This window comes from Anoplopoma fimbria, chromosome 13, assembly GCF_027596085.1.
Source record: "Anoplopoma fimbria isolate UVic2021 breed Golden Eagle Sablefish chromosome 13, Afim_UVic_2022, whole genome shotgun sequence".
Lineage (NCBI taxonomy): Eukaryota > Metazoa > Chordata > Actinopteri > Perciformes > Anoplopomatidae > Anoplopoma > Anoplopoma fimbria.
In genome coordinates, this window is record NC_072461.1 from 27,429,239 (window position 1) to 27,444,288 (window position 15,050).

Here is a 15,050-nt window from a genome sequence, read left to right on the forward strand (position 1 = left end):
CAAACTGGCTCAGCATATGTGACAAGGAGGGGAGACAAGTCAGGTTGAAAGTGATAAATGAAAGGATTTATTATCACTTAAACAATCATATTTACCAATAGCATGAGGTGTGGAGAGTAGTGGCATCAGTGGTGAATGTAGTGCATGGATGAGTTGAGATGTGTGTGTTGCTGTTGAGTGTAAAAGGAAGCCATCAAAAGAACCAAGAACCAACAACCTGTAGCAGCGTGGAGCCTAGGGGAGAGAGAGCGAGACAATGAGACCAGGCTGGCTTATATCACCTTGGGTAGAGGCCTAGCCAGGTGTGAGCAACTTGCCCTAACGACCCTCGCTTTCAGCCAACTCCTGCAGGAAGTAATCAGCTGCCGAAAGGGAGGGGTCGTAACAAAAACTAAAATATTCAACCAAGTAGAGCGTGTAGTTCCCCTATCAGAACCAAAGGTTGGGCCATTGGTTGGCAAGTTTCCTTGACTGTACATGAGTTTAGATCCTGATGGGTTAGAGATAAAATATGTTCAAAGTGTCACTTTCAGTGTTGCATAGTTGCAGGTTACTGTTGCTGTTGAGTGTGTTGCAGTTAAAGTTGTTGGACCATCATCTTGTTGTGAGCTACGAAGACATTTTAAACTACATACTTTTATAACCATGCAAAACTTTATAAACAGGGTTAAAAATAACTTGGCACTGGATGGTCTTGTCCTGACACTGAATACAAATTATTTGATTGATGCAATAAGTCTGATGTCTCTTTTAGAGAGTCTGAGACAATAAATCTGAGTTTCATTCAAATTAAAAATGTCTATGGGATTATCCAGGATAAATAAGGGTTAACAGATACATTAATACAAATGTAAATAATAATAGGATTATTTGAAAGTCCTGTCAATAAATAACTTTTCTGAAGCGATCAGTGGAAGGGTCCTGGATCAACACTGGACTATAAGAAAAAGTTACCTGGATTCTATTTTTAGTTGTGTCACATACCTACTGTTATCCTCCACTGTAAGTGATAATGTAAATGGATACTTACATAGCTTTGCTGTCCACACTGTATTTGGTTTCAGGTCATTTAGGTTAATAAATAGATGCAGACAGAAACTAAACCGAAATACATCTGAGGTGAAGTTTATTGGTCATTGTCCATCATGGTCTCAACTCAACATTTTCTCCGACATCCATTCATAAATGTCAAATAACAACCTGTGACCATAGCAATACAGATGGAAAAAAATGTAATAGGTGTATACATTTGTTTATTACAAAGTTATTATTGAAGAGAAATTAAAAGTACAACATGGGAAATGTTGAGAAGATCAAAAAAAAAAAATACTCAAGAAATACTCCCCATTCTTTGTACGTTTTTTATATGAAAGCAAGCAATACTGGCAATCTGCTCGCAACAAGCAAACGGTCTCATCAAAATAAACATTAGCAGGTAACAAAACTACTTAGTTAGGTTCAGTTAAAGATCGTTATTTGGGTTAAACTTTCCCACGGATGTGGATTTAGTATTTGTGTACTTTATACTTTGTTGTTCATGATTACGTGGACAACATCATTTTGTGGGATATCTATGAATTACGGCGCATCACTTTTTGTTGGTGTTGCTACAAATGCTGGATGAGACCAGCTTAAACAAACACAAGACTTGTAACCTTTAGACCCGTGTTCCTAATCACCAAGCCAAATTCCTTCTATGTGAAAATGTTCTTGGCAAAAGTCCCAAAGTGTTGTTGGTATGTAAGTTATGTAAGTGACGTTGACTTGTTTTCCTGTAACGTTGCCATTGTATATATTTAACTAAGTTTACATATTTATTTTGTGCCCAATCATGGTGTTTTTATAAACCTAGCTGGTTTTGTTGCCTAAACCTAACAGCAGCTGTTGCCATATTTGTGTTGCCTGAGATAACCTTGACAGTTTCATGTTCCTGGAAACATAGATCCCGCGGTTACACAAAAGATATACAATTTCTCTTTTTAGGTATATTCTCGTTTTTAAAAACACAATTGTACACAAAATAAGTTTTCACACTCCTTAACAACTTAACCATTAGACATGAACATAACATGATGGATACACATGATACATCATGTGATACGTCCAAAAGCCTGCTGGAATTTCCCCTTTTTTTTTTCTATGTACAGTGGGAAGAATATATGATGAGATGTACTGGGTCGGTTTGTGTATAAAGCATTGTTTAGGCACACATTTTTAAATTGATTGATTGATTTTTAAATCCCTTGTGTCACGTAGGATCTAACTACTTAAAGTTTTGAGGGTTTATTTTACTCAAATACTACTTTCTGTCCAAAGAGTTCATTCATTTAAACTACCACCTTTGACAGCAGAGTTTAGCTTGCAGCCTTTCTAGCAATCATTTCAGCTTCTTCAGGTAATGCAGTTCAGTTTTCAAAACATTGCACTTAAGATTTCTGTATTTTTAGCAATGCTTTGCAATCATTTCAGCTGTCAGCAGTCACACACATTTTCTGAGTAGAGGCATTTTTGTAGTTGGCCGTCATTTATTAGGTGTTTAACATTTGTATATGTTCTCAATATATCTCTTCAAAACTGCTGGTTTACCTGTTCAAGATAAATAAGCTGAAAAATGGTCAAGAATGTGAATTTGGCCAAGATGGTTTAAAACACGGAACCTCCTTATTGACTATTTGGGGGACAAGGCGTCGCATTAGGAGTCGGTTGACAGCGATCCATCAAAGCTATAATTTCTCCAACATCGACGCCGCTGTAGGTCCCAGAGATGTACGGCGATGTGGTCTCCCCGTTACTGTATCGCCGAATCAGGCGTGCAGTGAAATAGATGTTTGCCTTGTACTTATGCACCATCAATCGGACTTTGCAGTAATGGTTTGCTGGGACTGTGACCTGCAAAACAATAGACTGGGTGGTCTCCTTCGTCTTAGTTGTTCCTCTTGAGAATGTTAATGTCACGCTGATCGTAATAGTGCCAGACGCGAGAATGGGGATTCCTCCTGAGAAGGTTGTGCTGAATCCCAAGCTGGTGGAAGAGCTGTAGTCCCACCTACTCTCTGCCTGACGTCTCACTGAGACAGACGGTGACTTCAATACTGAACTGCAGTCATTGTTGATGACGGTAGTGGTGAACATGGACTCCGGAGGAGACTTAAAGACACTCGTACCCGTGTTGTATTTGATGTCAGAGATTTGCTCGCTGGCTACATCTTTTCTAAAGGTCAGAACCTGGTAGGTCTTGTAAAAATACTCAGAACCTTCCCAGGGAAGGAAGAAAGCCTCATGCCTGGCATGTACCTTCCCGAGACCGAACTTAATCTTTGCAACATATATGTCCTCATGGGAACAAGTTTTGACTGAATGGCTGGGCACTGAACCATAAGATCCGTCCTTCCACTCAAGGATCTCAAAGTTGTCTTTGTTAACCAAGATCTCAAACTGGGAGGCTTTATGCTCTTTGTTAAAGACGGGGTAGTGGGTTGTAGAAACCAGCATCACAACTGTATTTGCAGACATAGTCGGTAGAGAGCCACTCCACGTCACCCATTTCAGGTTTGGGCTACCATCAAATAAGGTGGAAGCTTGTCTCTTTTGTCTCAACAAACGAGAAGACAGACGGAATCGAGGAGTTAGCATTATCGTGTTGGAGGTGATGTCAGGGGTCTTGTCCTTTGGTGGCAGTTCCAGTGTGGAGACTGGGTAAAAGAAAAGAATGTGTTAGTGTCATCGGTTAGCTCTTTACTCATTTCTGCTTTTGAAATGTTAAATGTGGATTACAATCATTTCTAACAGTTGCAGAGCTCATTGTCTTTGGTTACTGTCTGACACATGCATTATGAAGCTTTGGTGATGAAAGTATAAGAAGTCATGTTTGATTATCGTGACCATTAAGAACTGAAACAAAGCTCTGCAGTGAGTTCAGCTGGGAAAACTATACTTTTGTATTCTTAGGCCTCTGTCATTCACTACTCTCATGCCGTCAATCATGATATCAGCTTTTCTGATCATCTTGCTGCTGTCTCTTTCTGAATATGATTGTCTCTCTAACTTTAGTACTTGTTGCTGTCACACACGCTCCTCTACCTCCCCGCCTCTGCCCAGTCTTAGCAGAATTATTAGCTTCAGCAACTTTATCATCCCATCAGCCCCTTCGGTTACCACCACCACCAGTGTCTGGACTCCAGGCGGGGGATTCATTTTTCAGGTTACAAATCTCCCTGTGGAGTCCTAGTGCCAAACACTCAAACACTCTTTCAAGACTTTATCATCATACATCATCTGTTTATGATAAACAATTCTCTTTTCTTCATCTTACTTTTCTCTCCAGATTTAAATGGTACTGTTTCTTTTTTGGTGGGGAGCAGACCGTTTGTTTTTTGCAACCACTGAAACAAAGTGACCATATTAGGTCTGAGGAGGAGTGAGGTAGAGACGCCGTGTTACGTCTCTGGTGTCGACCTGTCAATCAGTGTGTAGCCCCGCCCTAAAGCATCCCCTGCTTTATGGTCTGTTTGACTCTAAATGGAGCATCATTTCCTAAATGAACATCATGCTGTATTGAAGAAGACTTGAAACTAGAGATTGAGACCATAAACTCATGTTTACAATGTTTACTGAGGGAATAAATCAAGAGAGAAGTAGAGTCATTTTCTCATAGACTTCAAAACCCATAAAAGATCAGATCATTGTTTTTATGTTGATATTAACTTTTTTCTTCTTCTTTTTTAAAATATGTCACTTGTGCTTTTATGTGTGAAAACTTTGACGCTAGTGTCTGAGCCAGGACGCCCAAAGGAAAAGACATTTTAAATCTTAATTGGCCTTTCATGGATAAATAATGTTGAAAAGAAATATATTAAAATATGAATGCACTTTCTATTTGAATATATACGAGATAGTGATAATTCTTCATGTTGGAGGGGAAAAATCCAACAAGTCAAAACTCCAGTCAGCATGTTTTGGGTCAAATCTTGGTCTCTTAATTCAGTTTTTTACACTTTATGGTCTGTTTTGGTCTCTTAATTTTTTGTCCTTACACCTGTAAAGATACTTTGCCACCATTTCTATTTGTTTGGATGCTGTTATCAGGGAGCAGTTCCCGTTGACAGGCAGCAGAGGGCAGCAACAGGCTGACCGAGGTTCAGGACATACAATGTTGGATTCAGGCTTTTCACTGGCATTTTGTATAAATCCTATAAAAACGTTCGTACACAGTACTTGCGTGTATAAATATATATAACTTTGTAATGTTTTCTTTAATTGTCTTAGGGTAGATATCTTTGGTCAGTTTCTATGAATAAGCATTTTGATTTAAATACCTAAATAAATATAAATTAATGATTAAATCACGATAGTTTGAAACTGTGTTTTTCACTGTTTCACATTCAAAACTAATTATTTAGTTTAATGTCCAGCCTTTAATGTGAATAGATAAATTAGACACCCTGAGATCAAACCAACAATGAACAATCACATCAATAATAATTCAGGTTTTATGTTTGATTAATGACCAGTTACTGGGTTATTGAGTAATGATATTGCAATGAAGCACAACATTCTTGTAATAGGGTTTCTTTATTGAACAAAGATAAAAACATGCGTTTGTCCTCCATGTTGGAGGGACGATCCGGAGGTGAACAGGACGCTCTGTTGGTCCAGTGGAATGGTTTCAGCCTGGAGTTTTACTGCAGCTCTCAACGGCACTTAACCAGACATGAATAAACCATAAACTCCCATCTTTCTCTCTTTCCATCTATCTATATCTCCCTCTCTCTCTCTCTTTGTGTCACACACATACGGTAAACACCTGCTAACACAACAGCTCTCTCTCTCTCTCTCTCTCTCTCTCTACCAACCTTCCTTTATCAGCATGACGTGTGAATCATCTGAGCAGGATGGAGAAAAACAAAGTCATAGTGATAATAATAAACAAAGTCAAGATACATGTACTTCACTTGCTGCTTTCTACTTCTCCTCCACTACATCTCAGAGGTAAATATTGTTCTTATACTACATTTGTCTGACGGCTGTAGTTTCTTCTCAGAAACCTGTCCAGGTTAAACCTCGTATCTCCAGATGTGTTGATGTTGAATGTTTGTGATGAACTGAAGGATGAAGTGTTTCCCTACTTCTTCAGATGTAAATAAACTCTTTAAAAGGTTTCTTGGATCAGCTGGAAAATACATCTTCACAAAGCTGAAAACTGTTTGTTCTTTTTCGAGATACGAGGTTCTCACATATGAACGAATGATGATTTTAAGGAATATGATGCACTGATGTAGATTAAACCAGCCAACAGGATATAAAGGAGTTACAATGGAACATACACATTAATGCAGAAGTAATATTAATCCAGAAACATCAGATATAATAGTAAAACACTTTACTAATCCATAAATACTTTTACTCACTTTCATTTCAGTAAGGTTTTGAATGCAGGATTTTGACTTGCAGTGAGGTATTTCACAGCGTTGTCTTAGTACTTTTCCTGCAGTAAACTATCGGAATACTTCTGTAACTGATCAATTCAAAAAGGCTTTATTGGCATTAAAGATGTTCAAATGCTTTAGAAATCCAAAATGCAATCAAAAACCGAGGTGAATCTGGGAGACATGTCCTGAAAACAATTTGCAAAAAGGTCAGAAGGTCACAGGTCATGCTCTGTGCACTCTGCGGAGCTGATTCTGCAGACTGCGTCTCACAGAAGGTCATGTGGAGGGAGTTTTAGGCGAGCCTGCACTTTGCTGTGCCCTTGAAGGTCCCGTCAGGCTTCATTTCGGCTGAGTGAGCTGTTCCGTTTCAGGGGCGGGTGGACGGATGGCGGCCTGCGCTCAGGGTGACGGCGATCCGGGCTCACAGCTCATTAAAGGCAGCTCAGCTACCGGGCCGTGCATGTTTTAATGAGCTTCTGCCTGAAGCCGCGGCTCGCTGAGGCTCAGTCTGTATCCGTCACTCACACACACATACAAAGCACTACATGGGTGGTGTATTTGCGTACATGCTTCAAACGTTTCCAATGGATTAATGATGTGATGCAATATGTGTAATGTGTGGTTTAATGTGCTTCAGTACATGTTGCTTTGTTTGTCTGTTTCTTTTTTTATCTACTACTATGGAGGCAGCTATAAAGACAAACGTTTATGAGTCATATCATCTGTACAGATTTCCCAATGGGGACAATAAAGTATATCAAATCGTATTTAATGTCCTCAAACTACTTTAAATACCAGTGATATAAATGCTTCAGGGTCTATAAATAAATTGAATATTAAAATGTTTTTCTGTTGGACTACTGTAACATGACACTGTCACTTACGGGCTCATTAACATTATTGCCATGTTCTGTATGAAAAGCCAATGAAGTGAATACAAATCATTTGAATAACAATTACAATATTGTATTCATAGTAATCATATTTAATGATATTTTATTCTTTTTTTATTCTTAACATTTTATTGTGACATTATTAGGAATTAACTGCAAACCTGACAAACGGAACTGTTTTATTTATTGATGTAAAGGCACAAAAAAGACACAAAAAGTCAAACAACCATCTGCAGCAGCTGGCGTTGAAATGAAAGCAGCTGCTGCAGATCCTTCGCATCCAAGTTGTACCGACTTTTCTGCACGAAAATTTCAGATAATTTGGAATATGACCCTGCTGCATGCAAAACACACAGCAGTAATCCAGCAATGACAAAAAAGAATTAACATTCATGTCTATATCTTTCTTTTTAAGTGACATGATACAGTGAATCCTCAGAATTGTGTCTCCTGCAGTGCTGAGTTCTAGCGAGCGAGGTGCGGATTGCATTCGTGTCCGATGTCGCACGCCCGGCTGAGCACGCGGCCACGATAAGCGCTCATTGTCATATCAGAGGAGCGAAGCTGCCGTGTTCGCCATGAAAAATGCATGGGCTTTATCTCGGAGCACATTTGCATTCTGGAGCCTCATCTCAGCCGGCATCGCACTGCAACATGACGGCATCGGAATCTGTGCCGCTGTGTGTGCACGCATGACGACTGGAAGCGGAGGGTCAGAAGCACAAGCTTTCCACTTAGCAACCAACGAGTCCATTAGCTGCCATTAGTCCAGTCCAAGTGATGGAAAGATGCACCTTTCCTTTCTTTAACTTGTTCTACACACAGCTCTGCATTGGTTAAACGTAATGTCACATGGCCTCTGTCTGAAGATGGAGGTTTAATTAGAATTCAGTGGTGACAGAGGAGAAGAAAGCTAATCTGGTTTAAGGTATATATCCATACTGTCACTCTGAAGGTCTAGCTAGCATCCTCTCGCTGCTCCTTCGTCAAACTATGTTACCCTGTATGTTTGGCTAATGCTACGTATTTGAGACAGTCTTTTGAAGGTGGAAACCTCCAGTTCTGAAAAGTGAAGCCAATGCAGAAGTGTCTTAAAGCTGCATTCTCTCTAGTGTCCACCAGGGGGCGACTCCTCTGGTTGTATAGAAGTCTATGAGAAAATGAACTTTTTTTAACAAAAAAACTGAATTAAGAGACCAAGATTTGACCCAAAAAATGCTGACTGGAGTTTTGACTTGTTGGATTTTTCCCCCCAACATGAAGAATTATCACTATCTCGTATATATTCAAATAGAAAGTGCATTCATATTGTAATATATTTCTTTCTAACATTATTTATCCATGAAAGGCCAATTAAGATTTAAAATGTCTTTTCCTTTGGGCGTCCTGGCTCAGACACTAGCGTCAAAGTTTTCACACATAAAAGCACAAGTAACATATTTTAAAAAAGAAGAAGAAAAAAGTTAATATCAACATAAAAACAATGATCTGATCTTTTATGGGTTTTGAAGTCTATGAGAAAATGACTCTACTTCTCTCTTGATTTATTCCCTCAGTAAACATTGTAAACATGAGTTTATGGTCTCAATCTCTAGTTTCAAGTCTTCTTCAATACAGCATGATGTTCATTTAGTAAATGATGCTCCATTTAGAGTCAAACAGACCATAAAGCAGGGGATGCTTTAGGGCGGGGCTACACACTGATTGACAGGTCGACACCAGAGACGTATACGGCATCTCTACATCACTCCTCCTCCAAATATGGTGACTTCAGCTCACTGAAACTAGTACCAGCTGAACATTTCCTTTAATCTGCTCCATCAGACCACTTTTACTTTAATCTCAGTGTTGTGCGTCGTCTCCTTTGCTGCTTCCTCTCCCTGTCAGGACTTCCTGGATCTTCTTTGACCCGTTTCTTATGAAGTTAATGGATGCTGACCCGCTGTCCCCCTCCGGGCCTTGATCTGCCCACTCGTTCTCTGCGTGTCCTCGGCTATGCTAATATCCCGAACAATATGCTAATGAAGAGCCGATGAATATTCATTGAGCTATTGAATACATTCAGGGTGACAGTCGGGGAGCTGAGACTTCATGTTATTGGAGGAGAAAAGGTAGGACCAAACTTTGTGACAGCTCTGTCTAAACTTGACTCACCAGGTGGCCTGGAGGCAGATGAAGAGGTTGTTGGTTTGATTTCCAGAGTGAGTTAGCAGCAGTTTGGTTTTCAAACTTTTTGCTCTGTGACCTTTTATAAATCGATACAAAGTCAACTCAAGACGCCTCATCAGAGGTTTCTAATGCCACCTGTAAGCTCTTCAAGCGAGTGATGTTTAGCCATGCTAACAGTTTGGCTCTGTGGACGGCAAGTCTGTCAGTCCAGACGGACATATCTCAACAACTATTACATGTATTGCCATGACATTTTCAGCAAACATTCATGGTCCAAAGAGGATGAATCCCAGTGACTTTGATGATTGATTGCCTGGCTTTTCCTCAACCAGTAGGTCAACTCTTTCACTTATCCTGTGAACTTTCAACATCCAACCAATGAATTAGCACCAAATGTTGTACACACATTCATGTTCCACACAGGATAGACCCTGCCAACTTTGTTGATCATCTGACTTTTCCTCTGGCGCCACCATGAGGTTCACATCAGTGGTTTTGAGTAAAATGTCTCCAACAACTCTCAGACGGATTGTCATGAAAATCAGGATAAATAATCTCACAAATCTGGTGAACCTTTCACCTTTCCTTAAGCGCCATCATCAGGTGAAAATTAAGTTTTGTCCTTTTTTTGTGCATTTGTTTATAAACAAATACCTGCAAAACTAAAGACAATCCCACCAGCCTCAGCTTTACTTTGTATTTAGTTCTAACTAGCAAATGTTAGCATGCTAACATGCTAAACTAAGGTAGTAAACCAGGTAAATATTATATCAGAAGAAAAAAACAGAACAGAAACTTGGATTTTTTGTCTTTCGTTTTCAACGAGCAGATCAGTTTAAACAGATTTTAAGACAAGATAACGTTGTTACATTTACAGTAAACAAGCACTAACAGAATGGAATTGGAGAAAAAAGGGGAACATTCAAATAAATTGCTGATAGTCTGCTATTAAGAGTAAGAATCTAAACTGTGATTAAACAATTGTTTTCTGATTTCTAAAGTTTTTATTTAAAATAAACAGATGAATATCCTGGTTTGTTTTTTTTAAACTAAAACTTACCATAAAAGTGCTTAATATGTTGGACCCATGTGAGCCCCTCTCCCTGAACACTTCCACTTTTGTCTCGACGGTCGACTATTAAGTGCCATCCCAAACCAATAAGATGGACATTTAATCATTTAACTGGTTCCTGTGAAGACGGAAACTTATTTTAAAAGACTGTATGCATGGGACGAGTTAAAAGTGTAGGAAAACGCATGAAAAAGTAACTTTTCATACGATATCATACGAACTGAATTTGCTGCCTGGTTTGAGAAAGGTCCTTTAACTGTTCATGGAACAGAGCTGTGTGTTCATAAAGTGTCAGTTGTTTCTTTGACTTTCAGTTTTCTGCACACTTTATTAAAGGGATCTAACAATTCATTTCCTTTTTTTTTCTCCACCTGGAGCTCATCTGCATATCTTAATAGCCTGACCTTAACTGTGACAAAGCTTTTAACCTTCGTTTATTCACAGAGGACTTTTTCTACATGGTGGGAGCTCCCCAGTACAGCCTGTCTGCTCCTGCTGGGCCGTGTCTTAAAAGCAGACTATCATATGCTGGTCCATATACATTTATATATAAATTGAACTTCAATATTCTACACATTGATCGCTGTGTTGTGTCTTTATTTAACATTAGGCTCTCCTCATCCCAGCCACTCTGCTTTTAACTGCTGTGTGGACAACATTTGTCCTTCAGTTTACTCGTAACTGGAAAATATGGAAAGGACAAATGAGTCTAGAATCCCATCGAAGACATACAAAACTAGAAGGGCACTCGGTGAGCACCCACCTACACCATGAGGCCATTTCCATAACTGAAAAATAATGGGTGTTATGAGATAATCAACATGTTGGGAAAGAAATTCTTTACTTTTTTGCCCTGTAAAAAACTGGGTAGTCACGAAAATCTAACATATTTTATCATATATCATATATTTAGTTTTCTTCTTTTCTTTAGAGTTATTGGTTGAATTAAACAATCTGAGATGGTGAGCCCTTAGAAATAAACAAGCTGATGAGGGGTCGTGAGTTGAATTTCTTTTGTTTGAAATGGTCACAAAGTGTAAACATACTCTGGTGTTTCTGATCGATGTTTCTATGTCGTCCTTGATGACTCGACTGTCCTCACCTGTGCTCGTTACTCCTGCAGGTGCACATGATGACATCTGTGCTTGTTGACAAGAAGTTTTTTTTTTTATCCTAATGAATAAATAAATGCATCAGAGCAAGGTTCGTTTTATCCTGTTGGATTGTTGCACAACACGTCGCTTCATCAACCGTGTTTGCACCACCACCTTTATTCTAAAACATATTAACCTGAAGAGATTTTGTTTCTTGCAGAAGAAGCCCTCGGCTGAGAGACGAGGACCTTCAGGAGCTCTCATGTCCAATAAAAGCATCTTCAAACAGAGATGCTCTCCACGCGCTTCAGTGGAGACGAGCGAGAATATTCTTTGAAAAAGCCTTTTTCTTTCTCTCAAAGTGGGGTCAGAGCTTCAGAGAGAGGACCAAACCATCAAATAGAGATCTTTGTGTTTCATTATTAATAATGCTGTTGGCACTGGAGGAGGGGTGTTATGATATGTTGTTCTGGCTCGGACGGAGAGAACTACACTTCATGTGATGTTTCTGTGATACTTCCAGTGAAAAAGAAAAATTACTAACAGATATCACCATGAAACTTCTCCAGTTGATAACTGACATTGAGAAAATCGTATTACACGTTTTCTGAAAATGTATGGTTGAATATGCAAATCAGGCATTCTCTTATTAAATATGTGCTAGTTTTCATACATTTCCAGAACAGAAATCTGAACAACAGGTTCAAAATTCTTGTTTTATTTTGTTGAAATATTAGAGTCAAAGGTTTTTAGTGAGAGGATTATAGATATCTTTTTGTATCACTTCATAAATCAGAAAATACTGTCAACAGCCATAAAAGTTAACATTTTCACAGAGTTTTAGTAAAAAAAATGTTGTATAAAAGCTATGAATGACATATGGACATATGATCATCTCTGGACCCAGTAGAATCAGTATATCTATGGTGCTACATCTTTAGTAATACCGCATGAATGTATAAAGAATGAGCTTTAATATCAAATGAACTCAATATTTGACAAGAACTTTGCAGAAAGCGGCTCCAAAGCCCGACCCGTCAGCTAATCGTCTGCCGGGCCAACAGCCTGAAGACGAGTTTATGTGTCTTTTTAAAATCATATTACACACCTTAAACCACTGGAGACAAAGTCAAACAAAGTAAGAACAGAAGCTTGTGTCTGAAGACAAAACAGGTCCTTTCCTGTGTTTTGTCTGAAGATGAGGGCCTGTTTGTGCAGCGATGGGGATCAGGATCAGGTCTGAATGGATCCAGACGGCGGACCTCTGCTGCCCGGCCCGGCCGATGACGCAAAGAGACATCACGGGTCTGTAACATGAGGATAACTCTATATATTTTATAAACATTGGGGTTTTGTGGGAGAGCCGGGGGAGAGCTAATTTGTTGGATCGGGCTAACATGGTATTTCCCCCCTCACCCCGCGGCGATTTAAGGAGATCCAGCTAAACCTCGTAGCTCAACACTACACCGAGAGGCTTCAGGCCACAGCCAGACGCCGTCCGGGGGTCTGACCTTTCACAGACAACCTGCAGGCTGATGAAACATAATAAAGCTGCCTCCCCTCTCCCGCTGGAATCCCTAGACTAAATAAGAGGTGAAACAGTAGACACCTGTAAGCTGACGGGTCGGATCCAGAGAGGAAGTCTGCTCTGACGTCCACGCAGCAGGACGAGACGTCCTCAGGAGAAGTTCACACGACATCTGCGGTCGCACAGAGCTGCTGCTTCAGTTTGTCCAATCTGGACGTTAACAGCTTCCTGATATCAGGTCCAAACCGAGGCGTTAACCCCCGAACCCTGATTAGTTTAGGAGTGTTTTCTGCTCCTGTCACATTTTACTCTCTGTGGAGTTTATTTTCACTACAATATAAAAGTCCTGCACCTCTATGGAAACAGAACAATCATGACTAGAAGTAGAGAGAACTCAAACATGTTACTTTATGCAGAATAACACAGTTATTATGCTGTAAATTCATAATGAAAGAAAAAACGCAAGTTATGACAATGGAATCTATACATCCAACATCATTAGTACCCACAAATGTTGACAATGTTTGAAGGCTCCACGTGCAATATATATATATTTATTTATTTTTCACATTTTTACAGCCTCTCCTCTCCTCTCTGCTCTGTGTTCAGCAGTCTGCAGTTCAGTCAAGGTTTCTCTGAATTTTCATCACATGACTGTTGGTCTCTGAATCAATCTTGGCTTCATAGTTGAAGTGAGAAGTGCAGAATTTAATGTTTTTTACAGAAACCGGTTCGAACAAACAGTTTATTCTGTGCAAAACATGTAGAATAAAGTGTTTTGAATAAAATATCACAATTTTGTGATGCAAAGAAAAAGGCTGAATATGAAGCGACAGCCAACAGCTGGTTAGCTTAGCTTAGCATAAAGACTGGAAACAAGGGTAAAAAGCTAGCCTGGCTCCGATCAAAGGTAACACAATCTGACTACCAGGACCATATTAACGCCATATAAACACATTTATATATATATATATATATATAAATGTATTTTCATTTAACTTTTCCAAACTAAAGACAACCGCTCTGTAAGCAGATGCCGGACGATGACTCATAACATTAATGGTTCATTTGGATGCGTAACCCCGATGACAGCAAATATTTTAATGAGGTAAAGCCTCACGCGGTTGAACTCTCATTCCGGAGTGAAGCTCTCCATTAACATGAGCAGTGATGACATTAAAGTGACATTTTGTGGCATTTCTGTTTCCAGACAGCACACAGAGGTGACTGACGACAGCAGATAAAGCTGGAATAACAACACTGATACTGTCATTTTACACAACAGCAACCTCACTAATTAATTACACCTGATGACACAAGCAAGCATCCACAAGTAGAAGATATTTTTTCAGGTTTGTTTAAGCAGTAACTAATATGAGACAGCGTCTTCTTTTAGGCTGCATCGCTGACTACATGCACCAAATATTCACATTTCTGCCCTTATTCCGAAAAAGACAATATTCCTATTAAGCTGTTTGCAAGACTAATGAAAATGAATATTCCACTAACATTTCCTTTCACATGCAGCCGTGCATATTCTGATAAACGTACTGTGTTTTCATGCTAACACGAGAGGGACGATCGTTGTTGGGGTGAAGTGTTCCTCGAACCCGCTTTCATGTTGTTGTTTTTGTGATAAATGCTATGTAAAGCGACTGTTCCACTGACACATTTTCCCTCAGGGACAATAAAGTTTACTTGTGTTATTTCACATTTGACTTTAATCCTCAAAGTCTGATCTGCCAGAGCTGCCACATGGCTCTCCGGTGGCGGCGAGGACGAAACAAAAACGCGATTAGTTTTCTCGTTTTTGATCAAATACACGGACCGGTTGGTGTCTTAGTTAACACACATTTGGCTAACGTG

General features: G+C 39.5%; 1 pseudogene; it reads right to left on the reverse strand.

Annotated features, from left to right (window-relative positions):
• Positions 1-2,661: 2,661 nt before the first annotated feature.
• LOC129100877 (natterin-3-like) lies at positions 2,662-12,956 on the reverse strand (annotated as a pseudogene).
• Positions 12,957-15,050: the final 2,094 nt, after the last annotated feature.